General features: G+C 41.7%; 1 protein-coding gene across 15 annotated transcripts in view; it reads left to right on the top strand.

Moving 5' to 3' along the window:
- The window catches only part of NDST2 (N-deacetylase and N-sulfotransferase 2), a 138,730-nt gene that overhangs the window by 95,159 nt on the left and 29,846 nt on the right, over positions 1-13,725 (top strand). For 3 of the 15 annotated variants that reach the window (XM_069019362.1, XM_069019364.1, XM_069019374.1), the window contains one exon: positions 9,076-9,322. The exons of the other annotated variants lie outside the window; for them this stretch is intronic. The gene's annotated coding sequence lies outside the window, so the exon portion shown is untranslated. The remainder of the gene's footprint in view (positions 1-9,075; positions 9,323-13,725) is intronic. 15 annotated transcript variants of the gene reach the window in all.

Here is a 13,725-nt window from a genome sequence, read left to right on the forward strand (position 1 = left end):
CTCCCCGCCTCTCTGCCTTATTGAAGTGCGTTTAGGTGCTGCTCTTCTTGGTGGTGGTACCTTCTTGGTTTCCTCCTTGATCCTCATGCCACTGGAACAAAAGGAGAACTGGCTGCCCATGGTGCAGCACCTGCCTTTGCAGCCTGAGTAGAGAAAGGGAGGAAAGTGGGGCGTTCTGTATCCTTGCCTGCCTGCGCCAGCAGTGAGCTTGTTCAATCACTTTGCTATAAATGCCTTTGAACTGCTGCCAGATCCCATTGTCTGCCGTACAAATGGAGTTCAACGCCCTACCGTGATTAGATGCACAGTGTGTAAGAGGAGGAAGGAATGGAGCTGTATCCCCACCCTGATGGAGCATCTCAAATCTGCCGTATGCCATGATAAGCTGAGCACTGGACCATGCCTTCCTTTGCACACCGTCTTCCTTACTTTCCTCTCATTGTTCCTGAGATTTCAGGGGGTGACATGGAAGCTATTCAGAGAGGAGCTGCAAGGCAAGATAGTTTCTGGGGGGAAGGGAACTATGCTTTTGAACTGTTAATGTGGGACTGTGCTTTGCCCACCACCTACCTGTAGCTGCAGTATGATACAGCAGCTAGTCATTAATGGTGCTTATGCTTAGCACTGAGGTGCTCTTTTTAATAGCATGAATTTATTTACATCTTTCTGTTTGCCTGTGCTTAAAATTACAGCATCCTTAGGTTCACAAAATGACCTGTCAGATTTTGGCAACACTGAGTAAAGGGAAGGCAGCCACTGCTACTAATGGTTTATCCATCTACCAACTGTGCAGCCCAGCTGCCCTTCTTCAGAAAGGCCAGCTTGCTGTATGATTTTTGTGAAGACCAGCTCTCAGGCTTTCTTGCTTTCCATTTGGCTCCATGTCTTTCCTTGGGTTGCTGACTGTTAGACCCCTTTGGAGAGAGTAACTTCATGTAAGGATTTCACTTTTAAAGGTAGGAATTTGAATCTTTGTGCCTATCTTCGCTATTTCTTGTCTAAGTGTTACCCAGGTTGTTACAAGGAAACACTGTTTTTTTTCATGCCTTGCTGTTTGACTGCTTGTTAACCAGTCATTATCTGCAAGGACAATGCTTTGAGAGGAGGATGGAGGAGCTGCTATTCAGTGACTGTATTAGGCAGTGCACTAAGTGGAGTTGGCAGGGCTTGTATCTCATACTGATATGCCTGCTATAGTTCCTTGCTCATTAAGCTCTTTGTTAGTTCCTTCTCTTCTGCCTCCCCCTGCTCTCCTTTTCCCTCCCCACAGAATGTCTCTGCATTTGACCTTGCTGCTGGGTTAAATTCACGTTCTGAAATATGCTGGAGGAGGATGAAATCTGGCCTGTGATGAACTGTTGGCTCATGAATGCGCTTGAGTAGCTCAAGGAAGGTGGTTGTAGCTGCGCACGCCTTTGCCTAGGCTACAGCTCATGATGCACTATAAATAGATACTCCCTTGAACCTTCAGAGTCACTTTTTCTTGGGTACCAGACTGATGGATGAAGAGGTATCAGCAATATTGGTAATTGATGAAATCATTGTAAAGATCAGAGCCATTACAGAGAACATTTAAAAAATCAGATGATGCCTTATACGTTTCCTGAGGACTAAACCACGATTGCTAGTGTTTTGTCACACAGCGAGCTAAATTCTCATTTGCATCTCAAGAGCAAAGCTAGTTCTGCTTAGTTAATATTTAGCAAGACCTAAGCTTAGAAATGGAAATTTTTATAGATATTCTTTTTCCTTTCGCCACAGACTAGTAAATGATGATCCTTTGGTTAACAGTGTGTTTGATTTCCATTTTCTTAGTTTCTTAGGAAAAAAGATTCGCTTGGAGCATTGAGGGTTTTTCTGGTCATTAATAAACTTCTTGATCCTCGAGCTGACATGTAACTGCCACTCTCCTGGTCAAAGCACATTAAACAGAATTTGGGTCTTTGAAAATATTCTTTTATTAGCCAGTCATGTTCATGTTGATAGTACAGATGCTTCTGTAGTTTGGCCAGATGCTGCTGATGTAGAAAGTAAGAGCATGGCCTTGGAGCATAGACTTGAGACTTTTCACAAGGCCTCTTTTCTTAAGGGTCTTTGGTTTTTCATCTTAAAGTAACAAATATAAGTTAGGTGGTTGGCCTGTGTTGTAAGCAACAGTGTAGATGTAGCTCTTGCTACCTAAAACCTTTCAAATGTGCCTGTATGGAAGAGTAGAAACAGTTCTCAAATACCTTCTCTACCCTTCCCCTTCACTCCCCAAATTCAGCTCATAAAAGATGAGGAAGGGTGATGGTCTCTGTTTAAGTGATGTCATATGTTTCAGGTTAGCTAAAATTGCAGTGGATTTTTTTCCATATTGTTTAGGATATAGCCTTTCTATAAGCTATTCAATTCAAGAATCCCAAAGATACAAAGAAAAGGTATCTTTTGATAGAAGTGCTTAACCAAAAGAGAGCCAAAGAAACCTATTGAAGGTTGCCTTGCTGCTAACTCCAAAAATGTTGGATCTTGCTTCACTGCTGGAATTGTCAGACAGCCTCCCATGTGGCTTTTCAGCTTTGATGATTTGAAAGAAATTACTAAAAAAATATAAATGCTCTTTCAATATAAACATTCTCTATTGTTTTAAACCATTTGAAATAATGTATTAACTCCGTTCACCTTAGCAACTTCCTGTTATATTTCCTCTAACCCCGCTGCGGTCCTTCACCATGAAAGAACCATTTCAGGCACAGTAAGATGCTGCAGTGTTTCAGGAGTGGAGCAGCCGTTTGCCTGAAGGCACACTTGAGCTCTGGTTGCAAGGCCCCTGTTCAGCCTGGTGTTGCCACTTGGGTATGTATAGAGGCATCTGTTGTTGTACCTTCTTTCACACACCTGGACCTTGCTGAATTTTTCTTCCAGCAGGATGAAGTGCCACCTGTAGCGCAGAGCCAGGCAGGAGCAGGGTACTGGAGTAGTTATTGCTCTGTGGGGCGCCTGTTTTCTGGTGCTTCACGATGGAGTCACGTGGTGCAGTAAAAGCATTCAGTTGTGTTTGAAAGCTGGGAACCTTGTTTTATTCTTTGCAACACTCTAAAGAAGGTGATGGTTTCAATAACCTTGTTTCAAAAGTGCTCATTTGTAAAAAATGTTGTTGGATTGCTGGAAAATAGGAGGGGGAGAAGGTGTGAAGAAGGCAGGTCTGCAGACTAAGCCTGCTTACACACATCATGATGAGCCCAGGCATGAAGTGAAAGGAAAACTCTAATGCTCCCTTAGGGCAATAACAAACTCACTATAGACTCAGCAAGCCAGGCCCAGGGGCTTGTGGAGAAGAGCACACATTGTTCTTAGAATATGGCTGATGCTAGAATATTTCACTGCAAGTATGAAGCCATTTTTAATGCAAAATATTCCTCAAAGGAATTTGGTTTTGTAGCTTACTGTTTGAAAAGCTGCTTTCAGTCAATGTGATGCCTTCTTCCAAACAAAAGGCTGTGAAGTTAGATATTGTATGAAGATAGTGTAGTCTTGCTTTTTTTTTTTTTATATGAGCTGAGATTATGCAGAGACCCTCCTTTTTGGAACTGAAAAAAACCCAAATGGAGTAGTTTACCTCTCTCTGCTTTAGTGTGTTGTAGCTTTTCAGCCTTTCTGTGGTGCTTAGTGACCACTCCATATTGTGTGCTTCATTTCAGAATAAGTAAATCATTTTTATACTGAAAATTCAAATAGAATATATTTGTGTAAAGGCCAAAGAGTCTTTCCTTGGGTGAGGGGTGGGGAATGTGGGAGAGCACAGAATACAAATCTCCAGTGTGTCCCACTGATAGATTGTTTAGTTTGTATTTCTGTAAGGAGTGGGGGGATAGAAGATAAGGTGTTACTTCTGAGGTGGAAGCATTCATGGCAGTGATTCAGCCTGCAGACATTACATTGGTTGGTGGACTACTCTGTTTCGGATTGTGGAAGGAAGTGGAACTCTCCCATAAAAACAGAGGACTCAAATATTTTCTCTTTATTTGTATTCTTAGCATTTGCAGAGTCCGAGGTGATTCTTCATATAAGCAGTTTGACCTAAAATAGACCTCTCTGTCTTCCCCCTTTTCAATAAATTAAATGTCACTGCCAGTAGTTTAACCTCTGAGGTGGCCCTTGTTGAATGAATGTGATTCCCGTTGTGATGCAAATAGCAGCAGTGAAGGAAAAGAAATGTATGAAATCCTGGAAAATGCAGTGGAGGGGAAGAGAATTTTCACCCCTTCCATGGAGCAGCCTTTATGTTGTCAGCAAACCAAGCTGAGTTACTATCATTCTGCTAATTGAGAACTGATGGAGAAGTTTTGACTGTCTGTCTCAGATCTGGGTTCTCTGGAGTGTTTGCAGTAGAGCAGCAAGTGGTGGCAATCCCACCCTTTCCACTGTTTTGAAGTTTGTGTTTTACCCAGGTAACACCAGGATACCAGTTCATTCTGATACATTCACAAAGTGCTCTTGAGGCTGATGCTCAGCAACTTTGTCTAACATGATTCCCATTTTTGGGGTGGAGCTCTGGACAGGTATGACTGCATCAAGGCAAAAGTGGAGTAAAGGACTGAAGTCAGCCTTTCTCTTAAATTCTCTAGCTTTTAGGATGATGTCTAGCTCCCTCCCAGAGAGTACATGAAGAACTCTTACTGTCTCAAAGATATTCTTTGAACCAATTTCTGCTGCTTGTGGACCAGTGCCCAAAGAGGCAGTTGAAGATTTTAATATCCCACTGTCTCATCTCCTGTGGTAATGGTGCTTGTCCTTTTTCCCCTTCTAATTCTGCAATAACAGAAAGAAGGAAGCCAAACAGGGCACTGAAGTTTTTCTGGCAGTTCCTAATGCTGGTCTCCTGAACACAGAGTCCTTGCCTGTGGCTCATCTGTGGAGTCTTCCTCTCTGAATGCTTTGGGAAATTGGCATTTGGGTGAGGGGACAAAATTGGGTCCTTAGTCTACGTGTGCAGGAGTGAGTTAGAAAACAATCACCCTGTCTTAACTCTGGAGGAGCTGAGTGAGAGTAGCACAAAACTTGATAACCCCTATACACACCCCTTGGCACTGCATGGGTAGAGTTCTCTGGCACTGCTACCCAGGGACAGCCCAACTGAGCACAGGGACACCAGGGCTTGAAACCAAGAGCCACGTCCCTGGGTTTCCTGAAGCTGAAATGGCCAATGCATTTGTCAAACTCTCACCTTGTGTGGCTGAGGAAGAGAAGGATGTTCAGGTCTGCTCTCCTGGGTGGGGTGATACTGGTGACTTCGCACGCTTGACCGTGCCCCTCTCAGCTGAGAGGGAAGTCAGGCAGTAAAGCCAGTGCCTGGCAAGCAGAGAGGAGACTGGGTTGCATCCAGTGGCAGGCAGCTGCCTCACGATGCTGCCTGGTTGTGTCAACTAAATTGGTTGGAAAAATCCAGGCAGGCAGTGAGGAATATGGGCAAAAATACACGTGGAACCACTGGTGCAGGATTCTTGCTATAGGTACCAAAATGTCAGCAGGTGCTTTGAATGTGCTTTCTGTTAACACTTGAAATCACAAATGTTCTTAGCACTTCACGGGAGAGTGGGGACAAAGTCAAAGCATTTCAAATTACTGCAGAAGCACTAACCCAGATTCATAATGAAGACTGAATTTTGCAGGCTTCATTTCTTTGTTATATAAAAAAACAGCATGTCTTCCAAAAAACTGTAATCTTTATATTTCAGCTACCAAATTAATTATGTGAGAGTTAAGTAGACCGAATCATTACTGTTAAAATTAATTTCTGTATTTAACTTCTAAAATTAATGTCTAAAGTTTTTAAATAGGTTTATCATTATATATATTTTAGTAACATAATTATAGCTCTTCAAAGTTGCTGTCTAGCTAAAAATTATTTAATTCTTGTGTTTTGTCTGCAATGAAGAAGGTAGGAAACTTCAGAGTTGAGATATCCAGACTGCCTTTGCTCTTTCATTTGCAGCACTGTTGAATAGAAAAAGAAGGAAAATGTCTTGTCTGGAAGTACAGTGTTAATCTAATCTGAGGCTACGAGAAAGCATTAATTATTTCATTATAGTGTTGCTGCAAAGTCGAGTTTGAATTACTTGAATGCTGAATGCAGTTGTTTCTCTCCCATCGCATCTGTGCATGATATAGTGTTAAGTGATCTGAAAACTATGAAGTATCTGTTACCTCACTGGGATCAATTAGCACATTTGAATCTGGGATTTCAACATTGATGATGAAATTTCAGCATTTATAATGTTTCTTGGGAGTATTCTTTAATGCAGGTGATCTATACTGTCAGCTAATTAATACCACTTGTGTCTGTGTGGGACAGAGTTCACAACTGAAAGGACAGAAAGCACTGTAAGAATGTAGTTGAGGCAACTTTACTGCCTTAATGTAGCTCTTGCCTTCCATTGCTCCAATATGCTTTGCTCTGGACAAAGGAGAGGTATGAATGCAGCAAGTACTGCAAGTGTGTTAGATTTTCACAACCAAACCAGTAGTGCCTTTAGTCAGGATATGGATGGAATAATGTTGCAGTGTATCTGGAATATTGCGTGGCATGGTGAATTTCAGAGGTCCAGACTGAATGAGCCCTCCTCCATCAGTATTAAATAAATACATAAGCTGTAACCATGCTGGTCTGTTTCTGGTGGAATTAGTCTTTGAAAATGAGTTGTTAAGCCTTTTAGACCATGGGTTTTTTTGTCATTTAGAGAACCTACGTTTTTTAAATGTAGGCAAGCTAGACCTTAGGAAAATTCTGTCTTTAGGCACTATGTTTCTGCCTCCTTAAGCAATGTGAGCTGTCATTTTCTCGTACTCCCCTCTGACTTGCTGTGTACTCCTCCATTTATCTCTTCCTCCTACTCTCAGCTTTGCATTTTGTTTCATGCTGTGTCCTATTCCTGGAACAGTCTCCCAGTCTCTGCTGCCAAATCCTCCCTCCCATTCTCTGCTCTTGTGAACCCATTTCTTCCAGCAATCATTCCCAAGTTGTTTACTTGACTAATTGTCTCTCTTTTGTAGCCTTCCTTTCTTATATCTGTTGTTCTGGGTCGTGTTTCTTAATGTGAGATAGTACATATGGTAAGATAAAGAAGTGTATTTGCCACTATTTTGTTGAGCACTGTTTGCATTAGATCTTCATACAAGATTAGTAATAAATTCCCCTTCTCGTTTTGAGTGCAGAATTTTTCATGTAGGTCACTATTTTCTGTATGCTATTAAAGAGCAGCCACATTTTATCTTAATGTAATTGCTAGGTTGTGGAAAATTGGTGTCTGTATTACAGCAAGTGCCATCAGCTAGCCTGTCTGTATAGGCAAAGTTCAGCTGTGTTGATCAACCTGCATGAAATTAAAGTAGAAAACACAGGGCTCTGGGCAAATCTGGTGGTGCTCAGCAGTATTCCTGTCACTGCACAGCTTCACTGCTGTGGTAATTATGCTGCCATGACTGTTATTCCCTAGCGTAGACAAGCTCACAGAGGCAGGCACAAGGTGGATCTGCTTACTGTTTCTAAACCATTTTTGTATCTCTTTCTTTGTGGAACAAGTCTTTCCACAAAAACAAGCAAAAGACCTACCACATTAGTAGAAATATGTGTTGGTAAGTGATTATGTTGTTGTATGCAAGTGGTGGATTGAGTTCCTGTGTACTTTTAATGCATTTCACAGGCTGAATACCCTGTACCAGGATAGACCAAGAGAAGTGTGTTCTCTGTCCTACTGAACACCTCACCATACAGGCTGATGCACATTTCTACTTGGAGAGAATTTTGCTTTTCTGGCAATTCTCTTCTTTCTATTCCAACGGAGATAAGGCAATTGGATCACTGATTTTTAGAAAATTTATTGGAACCTTCTGTTTTCAGTTCACTTATTTTTAGAAAATTTATTGGAATCTTTTGTTTTCAGTTCACTTATTTGAACTAAGCTGAAGATTTATTAAGAAAGTCTAATGCAACATTAATGTTTCCAGGGATTCTTTGCTAAGTTTCATAATGAACAGTGTTCTGAATGCTTCTGTTTTCTTAAGCCCTGCTTCTGATAATACTTGTCTTTGTCTCTAACTGCTACACGTGAAACAGAAATAGTTTCATAATTGTTTTAGCCTGTAAATACTTATAAAAGCTTGCAAAATGGCACAGACTAACTCCATGAATTTTGACTCAAAGGTTAATCATGTTTTTTCATTATCAGAAACTAAAAGTGAAAATACTAAATTTCTTCACGGAAAAAAATTTCTTGCTTCAACACATGAACAGTTTCCATGTTAATAATAAAAAATTAATCCAGTTTTCAGTAATTGATTGCATTTCATTGGGCATTTTACTACTCCCACCTGTAAATTTTGGGGAAGAGTCTCCAAGATAGCTAAGTTAATCTCCAAAATCCGTAATTGGGCATCTTGCAGTTTTCAATACCCAGATCAAATTTATCTTCAGCTGCAGTCCCAAACAGAGATCTGTATTTTGCTCAAAACTCTTGAGCTTTCCTGATAAAACTTCAGTTTTGTCAGAAGGTAGATTTGATTGCAAATATGGCAACTTTTTTTCCTGAGTTGTCCTGGATACTGTTAATTAGGATGTTAATGAGGTCCTGGTCTTAATTCTGCATGAATGAGTATTTTAAAGATGCAGTGCTTCATAGCATAAAAAATTCTACTTGTAAACAGTTGACTAATTAAAAATGTAAGAATATAGCACCCACTTTAGTAATTAAGTCTAGAAAATGGGAAAAAGACTGAAAACTAGTGGCATGTAATTACAGTGCAGTTTAAAATTAATATATTTGGGATGTATGTCTTTTCAAAAGAGTTTTGTTTCTCTGAGTTGATTATATGAAAACAAGGTGAAAGCAGAAGGTACAGGGTTGAAATTATTGTTGTTTGAAAATGGTAGTGAGCATGTCATAGTGTAAGCTGCGTTGTGGAAAAAAGTGTGTATTGCCTGCGATTTTGTAACAATTGCAAACACAGATGGTTTGGGAGAAAACAAAATAATTCCACCCACATTAAGACAGGGAAGCCTAACAATAGTCACAACTTTTTATCACCCTATTTCTCTAGCGGTCTCTGTCCTCCTGTCACTTACACATCCTCGTCTGTGGAAAAGTCCCGGTGTGTGAAGCTGCTTCAGGGTCCATCAAGGCCGTAAGGATCCCACTAGGCGGGAGTTGCCTCACCCCACCGTGTAGGGGGCCTCCATCCACCCTCTCCTGGCACAGGCAGCGTCCTCAGCGACAACACGCAAACAGCACAACTGCAGAGACAGGCAGTCATAGGTACCAGGTTCAGCCTGGAGTCCAGTCACCAGGTGAGTGCACAGTGATCAGAGTCAGGTCAGCAAGGCAGATCATACTTGTAGTACAGTTCAGGTCTGGCCTGAGCTCAGGTGAAGCTCACAGCTCAGGAGGTGGAGGCTGTTCAGAGTATTCAGAGGCTGTTGGCAGATGCAGTGTCCCCATTGAGATCTATTTCTGCCATAATGCTTGTGAAAAAGCAGAGAATTACTTTTTTTCATTGCACAGATGACCATGGAGGCTTGGAGAGGGCAGTAGAGCACTTTGGATTTGCTCCTGTCCTGTAAAAACCAGGCCTCCAAACTATTGTCTCACCCAGCCTGTATAATCTATATAGACCTCAATTCATGCCTCTTCCACTTGTTCTACTCTTCTTCCCATTGCTTGTTTTTACTCTTTTTGCCTGGCCAGATTTATAGCTTGCTTATATCACTTTTACACCTCTCTCTCTCCTTTTCTTTCAGTTGTTTTTGGGGTTTTTTTTGTTTTTTTTTTTTTGGCATGAGTTTGCATTGTGTTAAAAGCTGTCTTGCAATAGCCAAGCCAGCAAAAATGTTAATATTTTGTTTTCTGAGTCCAGGAGACTTACTTATTTCAATCACACCAAGGTAATAGACAACTGGATAATTAGATACTGCAAAGGCTGGGAGATACACCATGAACTTTACGCTGGGTGGAGGTCTTGTGAGTAGAACATCTCAGCTGAAGGCAGGTAGGAGGGAGCTGCTGTACACAGCTGGGGAACATGTTCTTTTAGAAGCCCAGAAGATTCTGACACTGAATTTTGGTGCTAATGTACCAGAAGAGGTGAGCGCAGGAGCTCAAGAGCTTTCCTGAGGTGTTAAGATTCGGTAGAGCATACTTACAGCTTTCTTCTGGTGTCAGTTTGGACAAACTTTCAGTGTAATGGTATTAAACTTGTTCCCTACTGTCATATGTTCCTAGATAAATTTGATTGTAAAAGATTATCTCCTATGTATTACGTGACAGGAGGAAGCAACTGAATATAAAAGATCAGCCTCTTGCTAATTAAGGTGAATTTTTCTAGCTCATGGGAAGAATGGTTAGGCTGCTTTCATAACAATTACAGATAAACTTTCATAATATGCATTCTGTATTAAGACACTTCAATGCTGACACTGAATTTTTTTGGTTTTGCCACAGTTTGACTGTATTTCCCACTTGATTAAGTTGCTTAAGAGATATCACCAGAGAAGACTTTTTGCTTTCTGCAGCAGAATAGTTGATTTGAATTGTGATAAGCAGGAAGCATGAGAGAATGGATATGAGATTCTTGTCCATATCTAATGTGGAAGGAACTGCATCTATTTCCTGTTCCCACAGCTGAGCTGGAGATTTTCTGCCATGATAGAGCGTACATGTTGATTTCTGATGAAAGGAGGGAGCTGAAGATGGTGTATTCCCTCCCTTTGGGGTGACTGAAGTATTCACTTTCCATCTGGAGGGGGACTGTAGAGCAGATTGGACTGCCTTTGTGTTGCAAGGCTCTGGCCTGTGCTGTCTGTGGCTCTCTGTCCCACAGCTCCGTGTGTCTGGGTGCAGAGAGGAGCTGCTGTCTCATTATCCCCTGGTGTGGGAAAAGGGTTAGGGTCAGAGAGGGCATGGACCTATGTGTTAGGAAAGGCACAAAATAGAAGGAGAGGCAAGGCCAGAATGAAACTGCTGATCTTGTGGTGGCCTGATACATAGATTTTAAAGGCTCAGTAACATGTGAAATGAAGGAATGGATACATGCCTTCAGTTATCTCTGAGGAAAGTGCCTCCTTTCTCTCCTATGAGCAGTTACATTACAGAGACTTGTGCACTCCCAGAGCAGTTACATCCCCTCAGCTGGTGGAAAGCTCTGACTTGTGTGAGCACTTCCACTGCTACAATACCTGTAGTCTTTCCTTTTCATTTCAGCAGAGGTGTGCAGCTGCCAAGCTACATATTATTTTTACAAGTAGCATCAGTGACTGTTGAAGGTTGAAATTTTGTTTGGCTTTTTAACAGTTCTTCAGGTCCCTTATTTGCACATCTGCTCTTTAGGCAGGCTGAAAAAAACAAGATGACGAACTGTTTTCCCTTCCCAAATTTGTCCTATGCTGAGGCAGTGAAACTTGTTGGGGCTTGTGGCACTGACATTTAACTTGAGGGAATACCTGAGTGTAAAAGTTTGAAATCCCCTTGCTTTGGAAAATGAGTCAGGTCAGTTGTAATGACCCCAAGCACTGAGTATAGTATGATGGGGAGAAGGCAGGGAGCTGAAAACCAGATTTCCTGGAAGCTCTTATGAGGAGCACCTTTTTGTTTTCAGCGGAAAAGATTGGTTTTATGTTGCTAACAGGTAATGCTGGGCCATCCCTCTGTCACTGGCATGGGAAGGACTAAACCTATTGTTTATTTTTTTGTAAAATAAAAGAGCAAGAGAACAAAGATCTGCTGCAAACAAGGGTATCCATCATGTATCCAAACACCAAGAACCTTGCAGGATCCCTTTGCAGCCCTCTATGAAGCTGGCCTGGAGTCGGTCTCGCCAAGATCTCTACCTTTATGTTGTCTTCAGACTTCATTGCACTGTGTATTCAAGTGTGTAAGTGTAAATTCAAGGCTGTAGTTGGGTTTCCTCTAGGCTGGGATGAGAGGAGTGCATGCAGAACTGTTTAGCATGGACGACAGTTTGTTGTTCTTGCAGAGGTGTGAAGTTACATACCTGTCTAGGGATGATAAAAGAATTAAAATAATTATTACTTCATCACACAGGTCTTCTCCTCTTATATTGGACTGCCACATTTCAAGCCTCCTGGCCATCTGGCAGCTTTCTAGCTGAGCACAGATCTGTTCTGAGGGGCTTTTGGGGACTTGCCCAAGCAGAGCACGGAGCTGGTTGAAGGCTGCAGTCCTGCCTGTCAGAGCAGCATGGGCGCACCATTAGTGTTTCTTGCCTCTTTGATCTGAATTTTGTATTCCTTAGGCAGTCTCTCATGGAAGGATTCAACTGGCAGTGGATGTTAGCTGAAACACATGGCCAGAGTCCAGAAATGAGCATGGCAATTTCATTGCAATATGGCTGTAATTAGCACAATATTTTTTTTTACTCAATATGTGAAATACAACCAGCATTCATTCTCCTGAGCTTTCTACTAATTCTTTTGCTGTGTGGCTTGCTGTGTTTTGTTGACACTACTTGCCGGGTTCCCCATCTTTGTGAGAGAGGGGCTGTACCTGGAGGCCTGGCATATAGATACCACCACAGACAAAGAGAGGGCCTGTGGTGTTTCAGAACCGAGCAGACTAATGAGGAATTTTGTGTCATGATGACACCATTAAAGTGGAATGGGTTGGAAAAGCAATCAGATTCCTTCTCTGATTACTGTGTAACTCAATTACTGCAGTTCCCCTGGGGCCCAAGGCAACAACCATCTCGCAGGAAGTGCAGAAGAAAGGCCTCTGAAATAGAGCTGTTGTGGACAAAGGCAAGATCTTGCTGCTGTGGATTCCAGATGGAGAGATTATATTATGAATAATGAAAAGGGCTGGGATAATGTACTGGTGACATTGGGGTTTGGGTGGTAAGAACCTTCTGTAGCTCAGCTAAGAATGCATTGACAGTTCCTGATAAAGGTGTCAGATGATACCCATTATCTTCCATGTGCCTTGTCATGAATGCACCAGAAGCCCAAATACTTATATTCTGGTCATTGGTTTTGGCTAAGTGCTGGTCCTGAGCGTTTGCAGTGATCTCCCACAATAATTTCCAAGCACTGGAAATATCTGGAGATCAGATGTTAAAACCACATGGTTCTGGTTGTTATCTTGCTTTCATATCACATCAGTTGCCATGTGGCTTAGCAGCTGATAATTCACAAAGCAGTTTATGTTTCACATTAACACTGTATATCACTAGGAAACAGAACATCTAAGTTTGATGAAGCCTTTGTCTCAATGCTGGTGATCTCTGGGGTAGCTGACCTTACAGCTGATGCTCTCTGATCTAGAGATGCTTTTCTGGCAGGACGGGTGCCTGCTGAGCCTGCGTCCTTGGACCTCTGAGCACTTCACTCTTGCTGTGCATTCTGACTGCCACCTCCCACAATTCACACTTAGGTAGTCCAGGCAGGAGTTCAGAGTGGACCTCAATTTATCTGTAAACTTGGGATTTTTTGTGGTGTTAGATTCCCAGGAGTTTGATGTCAAAAGAGGACACAGGAATTTTCTTTTCCTTTAAAAGGGTATAATTTTCACCATGATTCTTTTTTTCTTTTCTTTCTCCAGTATAGATATTTTTGAGCTTTTTGAGTATGACTGGTTTCTGACAGCTCTCGCCTTTTAATATAAATTTTGTTCAGTGTATTTGTTTGTTGCTTTTTTTTCCCTCTTTTCGTTTGAACCTAAACCAGCTGATGCAGTCCCCAAA

The sequence above is a fragment of the Aphelocoma coerulescens genome, chromosome 6, assembly GCF_041296385.1.
Source record: "Aphelocoma coerulescens isolate FSJ_1873_10779 chromosome 6, UR_Acoe_1.0, whole genome shotgun sequence".
NCBI lineage: Eukaryota > Metazoa > Chordata > Aves > Passeriformes > Corvidae > Aphelocoma > Aphelocoma coerulescens.